Below are 14,273 nucleotides of genomic sequence, written 5' to 3'. Positions count from 1 at the left end.
GAAACTGGCTTCACAACCTGTCATCTTTATTTTTTAGTAGGCTACTTGTGGGTAAACCATTACCTTAATTCTCTGTACTTCGGTTTCCCCATCTATAAAATGGGATGAGAATGACTGAGAGGATTACAGGAGATAACGAAAGTGGGAGTGATGAACAAGAGCGTCTTGTGAAGATGCTGCTTGACCCTTCTCTCTCCACCCACCCCAGCCACTCCTCTCTTTTTCTTACTTCTTTTCTTACCAGAGTCAAAAGAACTCTCTAATATTAGTATCTCCGGTAAAACAGAATGAAAGTAGTCCCTTCCTTCCGTACTTCAAAGGGTCACTTTTGTAATATTCAGTAGGGCAAATGCATGTAGAGCATGTTGTAAAGGTTTGGATCCAAATGTAGCTATATTTGTTTTTTGCCACACGACAGCTCTATGAATGGGTTTGTCAGAGTGGACATCATCCTTTCCATTTTACATACAAGGACATGTTTGGAGAGGCTGTGATTTCCACATGGTCACATAGCACCTGAACCCAGGCTTCTAGACTATAAAAGTCCATCCTAAAAAAAAAAAAAAACGCTTTTCAAAATATTTATTTATTTGGCTGGACTGGGTCTTAGTTGCAGCATTTGGGATCTTTCAGCTTTGTTGCAGCATGCAAGATCTTAGTTGCATGTAGGATCTATTTCCCTGAGCAGGATTGAACCTGGGCCCCTTGCATGGAGTCTTAGCCACTGGACTACCAGGGAAGTCTCCAATCAAAGGCCATTTTAAAAGTTTATTTCTCTCCTGTAAGTTAAATGATTTCAATTCTTCTAGCTTTTCTTCATAAATTCCACACATCAACCTAAAACAAATGAATTGCTCAAATGATTTTCTTCTCCAGAATTTTGCTATGAAAGTTGGGTTGAGTTATGTGAGCACTGAGTGAGTAATAGCCAGCACTGTGTAGGGAACACAGTGGTAAATGATAAGTCATGGTCCCTGCCTTTATAGAATGTGTGTTCTGTGGGGGTTGGGGTGGAGTGAGTGGAGTAAGCAAACAAATTAACAACAGAGTTTTGAGTAGTCATAACCATTTTTGACTCAAATAAAGTCTAGTGACCTGAAGGAGTGACAGTGTGGTAGTGGTGTTGGTGGACGAGGAGGTGTGACTTAGATTAAGTGTTTGGGAAGGGATCATGGCATCCGGTCCCATCATGGGAAATAGATGGGGAAACAGTGGAAACTGTGTCAGACTTTATTTTTCTGGGCTCCAAAATCACTGCAGATGGTGACTGCAGCCATGAAATTAAAAGACGCTTACTCCTTGGAAGGAAAGTTATGACCAACCTAGATAGCATATTCAAAAGCAGAGACATTACTTTGCCAACAAAGGTCCGTCTAGTCAAGGCTATGGTTTTTCCTGTGGTCATGTATGGATGTGAGAGTTGGACTGTGAAGAAGGCTGAGCGCTGAAGAATTGATGCTTTTGAACTGTGGTGTTGGAGAAGACTCTTGAGAGTCCCTTGGACTGCAAGGAGATCCAACCAGTCTATTCTGAAGGAGATCAGCCCTGGGATTTCTTTGGAGGGAATGATGCTGAAGCTGAAACTCCAGTACTTTGGCCACCTCATGCGAAGAGTTGACTCCTTGGAAAAGACTCTGATGCTGGGAGGGATTGGGGGCAGGAGGAGAAGGGGACGACAGAGGATGAGATGGCTGGATGGCATTACTGACTCGATGGACGTGAGTCTGAGTGAACTCCGGGAGTTGGTGATGGACAGGGAGGCCTGGCGTGCTGTGATTCATGGGGTTGCAAAGAGTTGGACACAACTGAGCGACTGAACTGAACTGGAAGGGGATGACTGTGGAGCTGAGGCTTCAAGGAGAACAGGGACTTTGCCTTCACTATTGCATCCCCATTCCCAGTAACCTGATCAGTGCCCAACAAACAACATGTTCAATAGATACTGGGTGAATGAATCAATCAAGGGATGAAAAAGTCATTCATCCAAAGATCAGGGAGTGTTTGGAAATGCTTTTGCATGGCTAATACTAATAGCTGCTTTTCACTTGGCTCGTTTTACATGCCAGGTACTTACACTTAGTGATTTACATTTATTTAAAAGTGGAATCCTCACAACAACACACAGAATTAATGAGATGGTTACCCCATTTTTCAGATAAGGGCTATAATGACATTTGTGATAAAGGGAATAGAATTTTATATTTCAAAGTCTTTAACTTTCTTGTCACTGCTTTTAGTCTCAAACACTTTAAGACCATAGTTTGGTCACGTTTTTACTAGTCAAATGCTTGTAAAAATGGTGGTGTTCTGATTCACCTAATTTTCTATCAAAGCTAGTTTGTTAAAGTTCTATATAAAAATGAGAGTTGCTCTGTTTCATTCACATGCTAGTTAAAACTGAATCATAGAAAGTCTGAGTTGAAAACAGTAGAATTCAACTTGTCCAATAGTAGTACCACCCAGGGGATTCTCCAGGCTAGAGGGTTTCCATGCCCTCCTCCAGGGGATCTTCCTGACCCAGGGATCAAACCTGCATCTCTTATGTTTCCTGCACTGGCAAGCGGGTTCTTTACTGTTAGCGACACCTGGGAAGCCCCATTATAAATAAAGGGACTTAGGCATCAAGGATCTTTCCAAATTTTTTTCTTTAATGACTTGAATTTTTTGCAGTGAGTATTTGGAGTGAGCAAAACGATATAACAACAAGATTGGCTGTCATCTGTTAAGCACACGAATCACGTGTTTCAAAACCAGTTCATTTGCTCTTTAGAATTGCAATGATATAGACATTAGAATCCTCATCTTGCTGATAAAAGTATACCTGAAGCCCAGGGGCCTGTGTAACTTGCTCAACGTCACACTGACCTTGGGATTCAGTCAGAATTCAATACACCGTGCTGCTTCTTCCAAAATAGGATCACTTCATAGTAAAAATTTAGAAAGAGAAAGTGAAAAGTGAAAGTGAAAGTTGCTTAGCCATGTCTAACTCTCTGTGACCCCATGGACTGTAGTCCATGGAATTCTCCAGGCCAGAATACTGGAGTGGGTAGTCATTCCCTTCTCCAGGGGATCTTCCCAACCCAGGGATTGAACCCAGGTCTCCTGCATTGCAGGTGGATTCTTTACCAGCTGAGCCACCAAGGGAGCCCCTCTGTCCCCCTGGGCAAAAAAAATTAGAAATTGATAGCAAAAATTTTAGCAGTTTTGATTGACATTTACTCACCCAGGACACTAGAAATTCTTTGATTTTGTTTTTCTTTTTTTCAGGGGCGGGGACAAATTTTTCTCCACCTGAAAGTAAAGGGTAGAAAAAAATTCCACTTACTTGTATTTTGAATTAATGCATGTAGTTTCACAGGTCCAACGATCAACAGAATACAATTCATTTGTACATTCAGACCGTTGGCTTTTGGCAACTACAGAGAGGGAAACTTGACAGAGACTCTTGGGGAAGTCCCTACCCTAAGAAAATCCCTCCATGACAACAAAGTGCCCCAGGGGCGTTTGAGTTCTCTAAGGGCTGATAAAATGCAATCTTAACACCAGTGGCAGATTTTATCTTTCATCTTTCTCTGAATGACTAAGGATTTCTGTCTCTGATCTTCTTTTCCCCTCCTCTTTCTCATAGGAAGTTCCTGGCTGGAGAAACCCCCAATATGGGTGGGCTAAAGATAAAGGACTTTGGGGTTGCTTGGTCTTGTCCAGAGACATGAAAGATAATCGTCAGCTTTTGGGCTTCCCTGGTGACTCAGGGGTTAGGAACCCACGTGACAATGCAGGAGATAAGGGTTTGATTCCTGGGTTGGGAAGATCCCCTGGAGAAGGAAATGGCAGCCTACTCCAGTACTCCTGTGCCTGGGAAATCCCATGGACAGAGGAGCCTGGTGGGCTACAATCCATGTGGTCGAAAAAGAGAGTCAAACTTGACTTAGTGTCTAAACAACAACATCTATCTATGTATCTGCCATCTGTCATTACTTATTTTGGAGGTGTATGTTGTTCATTCAGTCATGTCTGACTCTTTGCAACCCCATGGGGTGGAGCCCACCAGGCTCCTCCGTCCATGGGATTTTCCAGGCAAAAATACTGGAGTGGGTTGCCATTTAAGGGATTATATTAAACAGCCATAAAAAAATCAGTAGTGCAAGTGTGTGTGCTAAATCACTTCTCTCATGTCTGACTCTCTGTGACGCTATGGACTGTAGCCCACCAGGCTCCTCTGTCCATTGGATTCTCTAGACAAGAATATTGGAGTGGGTTGCCATGCCCTCCTCCAGGGGGATCTTCCCGACCCAGGGATCGGACCTGAGTCTTTTACATCTCCTGCATTGGTAAGTGGGTTCTTTACCACAAGTGCCAGCTGGAGAAGTCCATCATCACTTATTTTGGAGGAGGTAAGGGATTCTGTTGAGCAACCATTAAGAAGTCCATAGAGCCTAGTGACTTATTGAGCTCATAAAACAAGTCAATAAAACATGTCTTACAGAGATTGGGAGAAACCACCCTAAAAGTAATTTCAGTCATTTGAGAATTTTGGAGGATGAGTTTAAACATCACTTAGACTTTAGAGTTGAGCAGTCCCTTAGCACCAACTCTGTACTTCCCTATCCCCCACCTTCCTTCACACCTATATGCTTTGGGGGCATGTTGGAATCCCAATTTGTCTAGTCATCACAGACTCAGAAACAGATAAACTCATAATTATAAATTTAAATTATTTCTGAAATATCATTGTTATGTATCACCCCCTCAAAAGCCTTAATTTTAGGAGCATAAATCCAAAAGTCAATACAAAAAGCACTCTAAGTTATTTGCTGTGACTCTTTTGATAAAACATGGTGGAATTTAAGAGTAGGGTTGTCCTAAACCTGTAGAAAAACATTTCAAGGAAATAGGCAGAAAAAGTCCTAAATTCCTTGAAGTTACATAAATGTCAAGCCTTGATCTCATTGAGGTGGTCCTCTAGGATTTTCTGCTAATATCTACTTGACATTACTTTCCCAAATGGATAGCCTTCTTGGTCATCAGAACTAGTATAATGAGACAAGAACAAAGACCAGCAATATTTTATAACTAAAAATATGAGGGAATATGCTATTTTCTGTGACTAAAATCTATTACCACCCCTGCATCCCAACTTTATCCCCAGGATATATTGCTGTATTGTAGACTTATCACCCTGTAGTGTAATTACCCCTTTGCTTTTCTTTGCCTCCCTCCCTCTACCAAGTCCTTTAAAGGCAGCTCACAGTGCCTGTCTCACTGTGCTTATCTTAGATAGGCATCCAGTGGAAAACTTCCACAGGAGACTGGGATCTGTGTGCAGGGATATGTTCAAAAGCAACACCTTTTGAAAAATGTGGGGTGGGGAATGAAGGAAGTAGGATTGGGCAGAGGGAAGAGTTCACACGTGAAACCATCACAATGAAGGCCTCACAAGATCCTTGGGTAACTCTAAAACTGGGATGATCCCTTCAGAATCTCCCTTGAGGCAAGGGACCTGGGCCTTTACTGCTTATTCACTAGTTATTGGATGCAGGTTGGCTCTCCTAGTGGGGCATGACCTTGAGCCAGGCAACTTTCACGCATTTACTGAGGGCATTTCCCAGAGAATGACTCAGCTCAGTGCTGTCAGTTACTACCAATATTCGCAGAAGCCTGCGGAATAATGAGTGTGCTTCCGTTCTAAATGCAGGGATCTGAATGCATACAACAGCATCCACTACAATCCTCAGAAACTATTATTAAGTAAGTGATATTACGTAGTTCAGCCATTTATCCAAGTGACTGGCATTTTGGATTCCACATATGTAAGAGGAATATTTTAACCACCTGGGGATGTAACTCACATAGTTATTAGTTTGGAAGCATCACTTTTAGGTATATAGCTACTAGGTTTCAGCACAAATTTACTTTGACATAAAATCCATTTTATTTCTCCAGTGTGGTCTGCTTGAAGAAACTCTGAAACTTGAATTAAAAGACTTGGATTCCTATTAGAACTCTGTCACTCATTGTCTGAGTCATATTGCTTCTTTGTTTTCAGTTTTCTCATCTGTAGAGTGGCAAAAATTATATTTGGGGTAACTTTTTCACAGGGTTGTAGTGCAAATAACGGAAAGGATGCTTGTTAAAGCCCGTTGTAAATGGTGAAGAAGGGAGTGAGGATGAAGTGGGAGTCCTCCATTAGCACGAGGAACAGGAAAGGAGATTGCAAAGGGGAGAGGTGAGGTGGAATTTTCCTGAGATGCCCCAAACCATCTCTTCACTTCACCATTGCAACTCAGGCCTGCTCAAGTGAAGTCAGTTGAAAACAGAACAAAAGAGACGGACAAATCATCTGACTGAATTATACACATTAAGTAAATCTTTAAGTATTTTAGAACTTTTTTCTCCCTGTCTCCCTTCCAGGCAGAGGCTGCAACAATCATCCTCTTGGGAGGAAAGGAAAACCACTGTATTTGTTTAGTTCTGGGGGTTCTTGGCTGCAATATAGGATCTATCACCTCAACACCACTTTGACTCAACTTGTTTATCTGAAAGCAAGTGGGTGTTCATTTCTAAGTCTCTCTTTATCTCTCTCTCTATTTTTGTTGTGGTCGTGGTTGCTTTGGTCTCATTTTTGAACTTTCCCCGTGACAGACCTTTCTTAGTCCCTGTCCTGAAAGTAAGTGATCATCCTTCAGGTCAGGTTAGAGTTAGCACGGACTTCCCCACAGCAGCGGAAATGTTTCCTTTGAATTTTAAGCTTTTTCGACCTTGATGGCATGATCTTGGTTTTGGTTGAAAACTGGAGATGAATGTCATGTTGTCAACTCCAGGGAGGTATACTCAGCTTATTTCTAATCAGAGGCATTTCCCAGTCCTCTGCCCACATGAAGCTGGTTTTCCCTTCTACTTCAGAGATTTTCTGTTGCACTTTCTGTTCTCTTCCCTCTGTTCTTCTTTCTACTAATCCATCCGTTTATCCATCTCCCTCCATTCCTTCTGGTTAAGAAGCCAGCTTGGGCTACAATGCACATTTCATATTCCCTTTTGCAGCCTCCTTGCTTTGGTTGGATGTGGATAAACCCTGACTTCAACTTCAGTGCTGTCCTTCTGGGACCCATATATATATAATTTTTTTTTTTTTTTGGCTTGGCTTCCATCTCTGGGAACTCCCGATTAGTCAGGAAAATTTCAATGAAGCAGCAGGGCAGATCAGGGTCTGGCAGACCTTGTGCTTCTTGGCATTTCAAGGTTTATGGGTTGGATGAATTCTTAAATGCAACCCTGGCTTTATCAACAACATATTTGTTTTTATCCCTAAGGTATTCTGGTAGGAGACCACACTGATGCCTGGGAAACCTGACTTTGCTTGGACTGTGATGGATTTGACCTCCATCCCAGTGTTTCCTTTCCTGTGTAGCCAGGTGACTCTCCCCTTACCAGATTTCTTAAATGAACTATGGTGTTCACATATCCTTAGATGGTGTATGGATACAATGGAAGCATTTTTCTCATGGAAGCCTGTCCTGAGCCCCCCAAGTGTAGACTAGGCATCCTTGTATAGCACCATATACTTTCTCCTGTGTTTTCTTTTTTTATTTAAAATAATTTTAAATACTTTATTACTAAAAAATGTTAATCATTATCTGAGCTTTCAGTAAGTCATAATCTTTTTTCTGGTGGAGGATCTTACCTCTATCTTGGTGGTTGCTGAAGGTTGGGGTAGCTGTGGCAACTTCTTGAAATAAGATAACAATGGAGATTGCCACATCAATTGACTGTCTCTTTAACAAACAACGCTCTGTAATAGATGATGCTGTTTGACAACGTTTTACCAACAGTCGGGCTTCTTTCACGATTGAAACCAATCCTCTCAAATCTGATTTTATCAACTAAGTTTATATAACACTCTTTTTTAAAAACATTATTTTTAATTGGAGGATAATTGCCTTATAATATTGTGTCAGTTTCTGCCATACATCAACATGAATTAACCACAGATTTACACATGTCCTCTCTCCCCTGTATTTTCTGAAGCCTTAAAGAATCTCTTGTTTATCACTGTATCTCCAGAGTCTGGAACACGGAAGTGTCAATACACATTTATTCTCTAATTAACGGAACTTTGGAAAGTATGAAACATCTTCCAGTTTCCTGACAAGGAAGAGGAGTTAACAATATCTGCTTCTCTGAGTCCATTTACCCCAGGCCTCATGGCCCACTGAGAGGCAGTGCTGAGGGTAAGTGGATGTTACCTTCTTATACGTGATTTTATCTTTTTATCACTTATTTCCATCGAGACCATCCTCTTTGTTATACCTAGAACTTGTCAACCACCAAGGGAGAAGCATGGTTGGCAATGGGTACAGGTGGTCAGGAGGAAATAGCAAGCTGCTGATAAACAGACCATTTTCTTCCTGCCTACCCCTGTTCATTAACATGGTAAAGATACATTTAAAAAAAATCCATTCTGTCAAGATCCTTTTCAAGCCTCTATTTTTCCTCTTCAAATATCAAATCTATGTTTGGTAGAATTGAAATTTAGGTGGTTAGACATCTAGCTTGTGATGGGCAGATGAGCTTGATAACATTGTCTTTTGTCTCCAAGGGGTCAGGGCTTCTAGGTCTTCTTCTGGCTAACTCATACTTAACTTAAAAATACTTTGCTCTAAGAAGGCCTTTAGGGCAATGCAAATTTGGGCTTACCATTACGGGCTTTCCTATTTCATTGGAGTGTATTATAATTTTATCATATCAAAATTTCTTCTATGATTTGTCTTTTTTACTCATAAGAACAAATATTTCTTGAGGGCAAAGACCTTGTACGTGTCTTTTCTGTGATTAGACTTGTCTAAATAGTGCTGTCCAAGAGAACTTTAAGCAGTAATGGAAATGCTCTATTCTGCTCAGTCCAGTGAGGCTGCCACTAGCCAGATGAGACTGTTGAACACTTGAAATGTAGCCAGTGTGACTGAGGAACTACCTTAATTGTATTCATAATTTTAATTAATGTGTATTTACATTTAAATAGCCACAGATGAATAATGGTTAAGTATTAAACCCCATGGACAGAAGTTTAACTATTTCTACTAATCTTTTTAAGGAACAAACTTTTGGCTTTGTTGGTTCTCAATTTTGTTTCTTTCTTTCCTATTTCAGTAAATTCTGGTCTTTATCATTTCCTTCTACTCCATTTCCTTCCTTCCTCCTTCTTTCCTTCCTTCCTTCTTTTTCTAGCTTCTTAACCTGGAAGCTTATATCATTAATCTTATCATTTCTTATTTCTTATGTTACCATTCAAAAATGTAAAATTTCAAACCATAATGGAAAGGAATATGAAAAAAACATATATTTGTAACCGAATCACTCTGCTATACACAAGAAACTAACCCAACATCATAAATCACCTATACTTCAATTAAAAAACGTAAATTTTTCTTAATGTGTTGCTTTACTATATTCCACAAATTTAATTTATAGTATTTTTAACTTTATTGAGATTTAATTTATACACATTAAAGTATACCCTCTTAAAGAGTACACTTAGATGAATTTCAGTAAATGCAGACACCACCTATTTTACTACCACCACAATTAAAATGTGGACTTTTCCATTCCCAGAGTATACTTTTATGTCCCTTTGCCATCATTCCCTATCCCATTAATCTACTATCACCACAGGTTAGTTTTGCCTATTGTAGAATTTCATGTAAATGGAAACCAAAAATCATGCATTCTTTGCTCTGTTTCTTTAGTTCAACAGAATATTTCTGAGAGTTATCCATGTTGTTGTAACAGGACTTTCTTCCTTTTTTATTGCAGATTAGTATTCCATGGGATGGTTAGGTCACAATTTGCTTATTTACTTATTTGGATATTTGAATGTTGGTGTTGTTTTCAGCTTTTGGCTATTAGGAATAAAGCTGCTTTGAACATGTATGCACAGTGGAGATACATTTTCATTTTTGTGGGTAATTACCTATGTGTAGAATTGTCCATTCTGAAGGAGATCAGCCCTGGGATTTCGTTGGAAGGAATGATGCTAAAGCTGAAACTCCAGTACTTTGGCTACCTCATGCGAAGAGTTGACTCACTGGAAAAGACTCTGATGCTGGGAGGGATTGGGAGCAAGAGGAGAAGGGGACGACAGAGGATGAAATGGCTGGATGGCATCACTGACTCGATGGACGTGAGTCTGGGTGAACTCCGGGAGTTGGTGATGGACAGGGAGGCCTGGTGTGCTGCGATTCATGGGGTCGCAAAAATTGGACACAACTGAGCGACTGATCTGATTTGATCTGATGATGATTGGAAGATTAACTTTATAAGAAATGGCCCAAATGTTTTAAAAAACATAGTTGTATAATTTTCCAGCCACTGTGGAGAACAGTATAGAGATTTCTTAAAAAAAATCTAGGACTAAAACTACCATATAATTCAAAAATCTCACTACTGGCATATATCCTGAGAACACCATAATTGAAACAGACACATGTACGCCAATGTACATTGCAACACTATTTACAACAGCCAGGACATGGAAGCAATCTAGATGTCCACTGACAGATGAATGGATAAAGAAGTGAGGTGCATACACACACACACACACACACACACACACAATGTAATATTACTCAGATATAAAAAGGAATGAGTTTGAGTCAGTTCTAGTGAGGTAGATGAATATAGAGACTATTATACAGAGTGAAGTAAGTCAGAAAGAGAAAAACAAATATCATATATTAATCCAACGGATGTTGGCAGTTTGATCTCTGGTTCCTCTGCCCTTTCTAAATCCAGCTTGTACGTGTGGAAGTTCTCAGTTCACATACTGCTGAAGCCTAGCTTGAAGGATTTTGAGCATAACCTTGTTATCATCTGCATATCTGAGGTTATTGATATTTCAGGTTGCCGGAAGAAATATCAATAACCTCAATAACTCTTTTGGCAGAAAGTGAAGAGGAACTAAAGACCCTCTTGGTGAAAGTAAAAGAGGAGAGTGAAAAAGCTGACTTAAAAACATTAAAAAAACAAAGATCATGGCATCCAGTCCTATCTCTTCATGGCAAATAGATGGGGAAATAGTGATAGACTTTATTTTCTTGGGCTCCAAAATCACTGCAGATGGTGACTGCAGCCATGAAATTAAAAGATGCTTCCTCATTGGAAGAAAAGTTATGACCAACCTAGACAGCATATTAAAAAGCAGAGACATTACTTTGCAGACAAAGGTCCGTATAGTCAAAGCTATGATTTTTCCAGTAGTCACGTATGGATGTGAGAGTTGGAGACCATAACGAAAGCTGAGTGCCGAAGAATTGATGCTTTTGAACTGTGGTGTTGGAGCAACTCTCGAGAGTCCCTTGGACAGCAAGGAGATCCAAGCAGTCCATGCTAAAGGAAATCAGTCCTGAATTTACATTGGAAGGATTGGTGCTGAAGCTGAAGCTTGAATACTTTGGCCACCTGATGTGAAGTCCTGACTCACTGGAAAAGACCCTGATACTGGGAAAGATTGAAGGCAGGAGGAGAAGGGGACGACAGAAGATGAGATGGTTGGATGGTATCACTGACTCAATGGACATGAGTTTGAGCAAATTCCAGGAGACAGAGAAGGACAGGGAGGCCTGGCATGCTGCAGTCCATGGGGTCGCAAGGAATCAGACATGACTGAGCAATTGAACTGAACTGAACTGAACGCGTATATATAGACTCTAGAAAAATGGTACTGATGAACCTAGTTTCAGGGCAAGAATAGAGACACAGACATAGAGAACTGACTTATGGACACAGGGGCAGGAGAGGGTAGGATGAATGGAGAGAATAGCATTAAAATAATATATATTGACATATTAAAATATATAGCTGATGGGAAGTTATATTACAGGGAATTGTATAACACAGGGAATTCAACCTGGTGCTCTGTGACAACCTAAAGGGTGAAATGGGGTGCAGGATAGGAGGGAAGTTCAAGAGGGAGGAAACATATGCATACCTATGGCTGAGTCTTGCTGCTGTATGGCAGAAACCAACACAACATTGTAAAGCAATTATCTTCTAATTAAAAATAAATTGAAAAAACAATTGTATCATTTTCAATTTCTACCAGTAATATATGAGAGTTTTAGGTGGTCCATATTCTCACTGATACTTGTTATTGTCAGTCTTTTAAATCTTAGCTGTTCTAGTGGGTGTGTAGTGGTATCTAACTTTGGTTTTATATTGCAGTTCCCTGATGACAAATGATGTTGAGTATGAAGAAGGCAATGGCAACCACTCCAGTACTCTTGCCTGGAAAATCCCATGGACAGAGGAGCCTGGTAGGCTGGAGTGCATGGGGTCGCTGAGTCGGACACGACTGAGAGCCTTCACTTTCACTTACATTTTCATGCATCGGAGAAGGAAATGGCAACCCACTCCAGTGTTCTAGCCTGGAGAATCCCAGGGACTGGGGAGCCTGGTGGGCTGCCGTCTATGGGGTTGCACAGATTTGGACACACTGAAGTGACTTAGCAGCAGCAGCAGCAGCATGTGCAATTTTTGTGACATGCGTTTTAAAATATTTTCTCCATTAAAATATTAGGTTGATTATCTTCTTAATATCATTTGTAAGAATTCTTTATATATTCTGGATACAAAATTTTTTGTCAGTTATTGTTCAGTCGCTAAGATATGTCTGACTCTTTGCGACCCCATGGACTGTAGCCTGCCAGATTCCTCTGTCCATGGGATTCTCCAGGCAAGAATACTGGAGTGGGTTGCCATTTCCTTCTCCAGTTCTTCACCTGTGAATATAGCCAATTACTTTGATATTTGAATGTTAAACTAATCTTTCATTTCTGAAATTGACCCCACTTTATTTAGGTGTTTATTAGTGTGTATTGATTGTCCTTTTTATACATGGTTGAAATGTTAACATTTTGTTAAGTATTTTTGCATCTATGTTCACAAGGAAAATGTATTTGTATTTATTTACTTATTTTTGTGAAAAGTTTGTTTGGCTTTGGTATTAGGTTAGTGCTGGCCTCATGAAAGGGGTTGGGAATCATTCCCTTCTTTATTTTTAGAAGGGATTTGTGCAAAATGTGTATTTTTTCCTTTTAACATTTCATATAATTCATTAACTGTATTGGGTTATTAAAATTTCCTGCTCCCCGCCCCCCCCCTTATTTTTGGTGTGTGTGTGTGTGTGTGTACGTGATCTGTTGTGTCCTACTCTTTGCAACCCCATGGACTGTAGCCCTCCAGGAACCTCAGTCCATGGAGTTTTTGCTGGTTTTGCTAGGTTTTGACTTTTAAGAAATTTGTCCTTTCTAATATGCTTGTTATCTTTTTAATGTCTGTTGGCTCTTTTGAATCCTTGAATTTCTTATATTGATTTTTGTTGTTGTTCAGTCACTAAGTTATGTCCGAATCTTTGTGACACACATTGATAATCTTTGTCTTTTCTCTCCCTCTTTTTTCTTAGTCATTTAGTTTATCAATTGCATTGCTTTTTTAAAGAACCAACTTTTAGTTTCATTGAATTTGCTGTATTGTTCATTTAATTTTTATGTTACTGAGTCTACATATATATTTTCTATTTTGCTCTTTAATAGGAGAAGAGGGTAACAGAGGATGAGACAGCTGGATGGCATCACTGACCCAATGGACATGAGTTTGAACAAACTCTGGGATATGGTGAAGGACAGGGAAGCCTGGCATGCTGCAGTCCACGGGGTTGCAAAGAGCTGGACACAACTTAGCAACTGAACAACGATATACTTTGGGCTTGGTCTACCTTCCTTTTCAGCTTTCTAAGATTGAAGCTTAGATGACTGATTTTAGAATTCTTTCACTTTTCTTAAGGAAAACCCCGTAGGTTTTTCATGGGATAACTGACTGAAGGCCAAAAACTCATCACAGAGAATTTAGTCAAGAGATGAGGAGGCCTGTGTAATCTAGCATGAGTCAAGTCCATGGAGGAAATATCTTGGTTAAAGTCAGGGGCTGCCATCCATTGATATCTTTTTAAAAAGTAAATTGGTCAATCACTGTGTTTTATCTGATTTCTTAGCCATCCTCCAGAAACATGAAGCAGGAGACATTTATCCATTAGGCACAATAGGTGAGATGCCTAAACCCCATGATCTAGGGAAAATGGTTTAATTTATTTCATAAAATGATGCCAAAAACAATGGTGCTTACCATGTTAAAAAACAATAGGATAAATCATGTATGGTACAAGCATAGGGCCCATTATGAGAAGCTATTTTCAATATCTGAGATATGAATACTTCCCAGAG

This window comes from Bos taurus, chromosome 16 (genome assembly GCF_002263795.3).
Source record: "Bos taurus isolate L1 Dominette 01449 registration number 42190680 breed Hereford chromosome 16, ARS-UCD2.0, whole genome shotgun sequence".
In the NCBI taxonomy this organism is placed as follows: domain Eukaryota; kingdom Metazoa; phylum Chordata; class Mammalia; order Artiodactyla; family Bovidae; genus Bos; species Bos taurus.
This window is presented reverse-complemented; position numbering follows the sequence as displayed.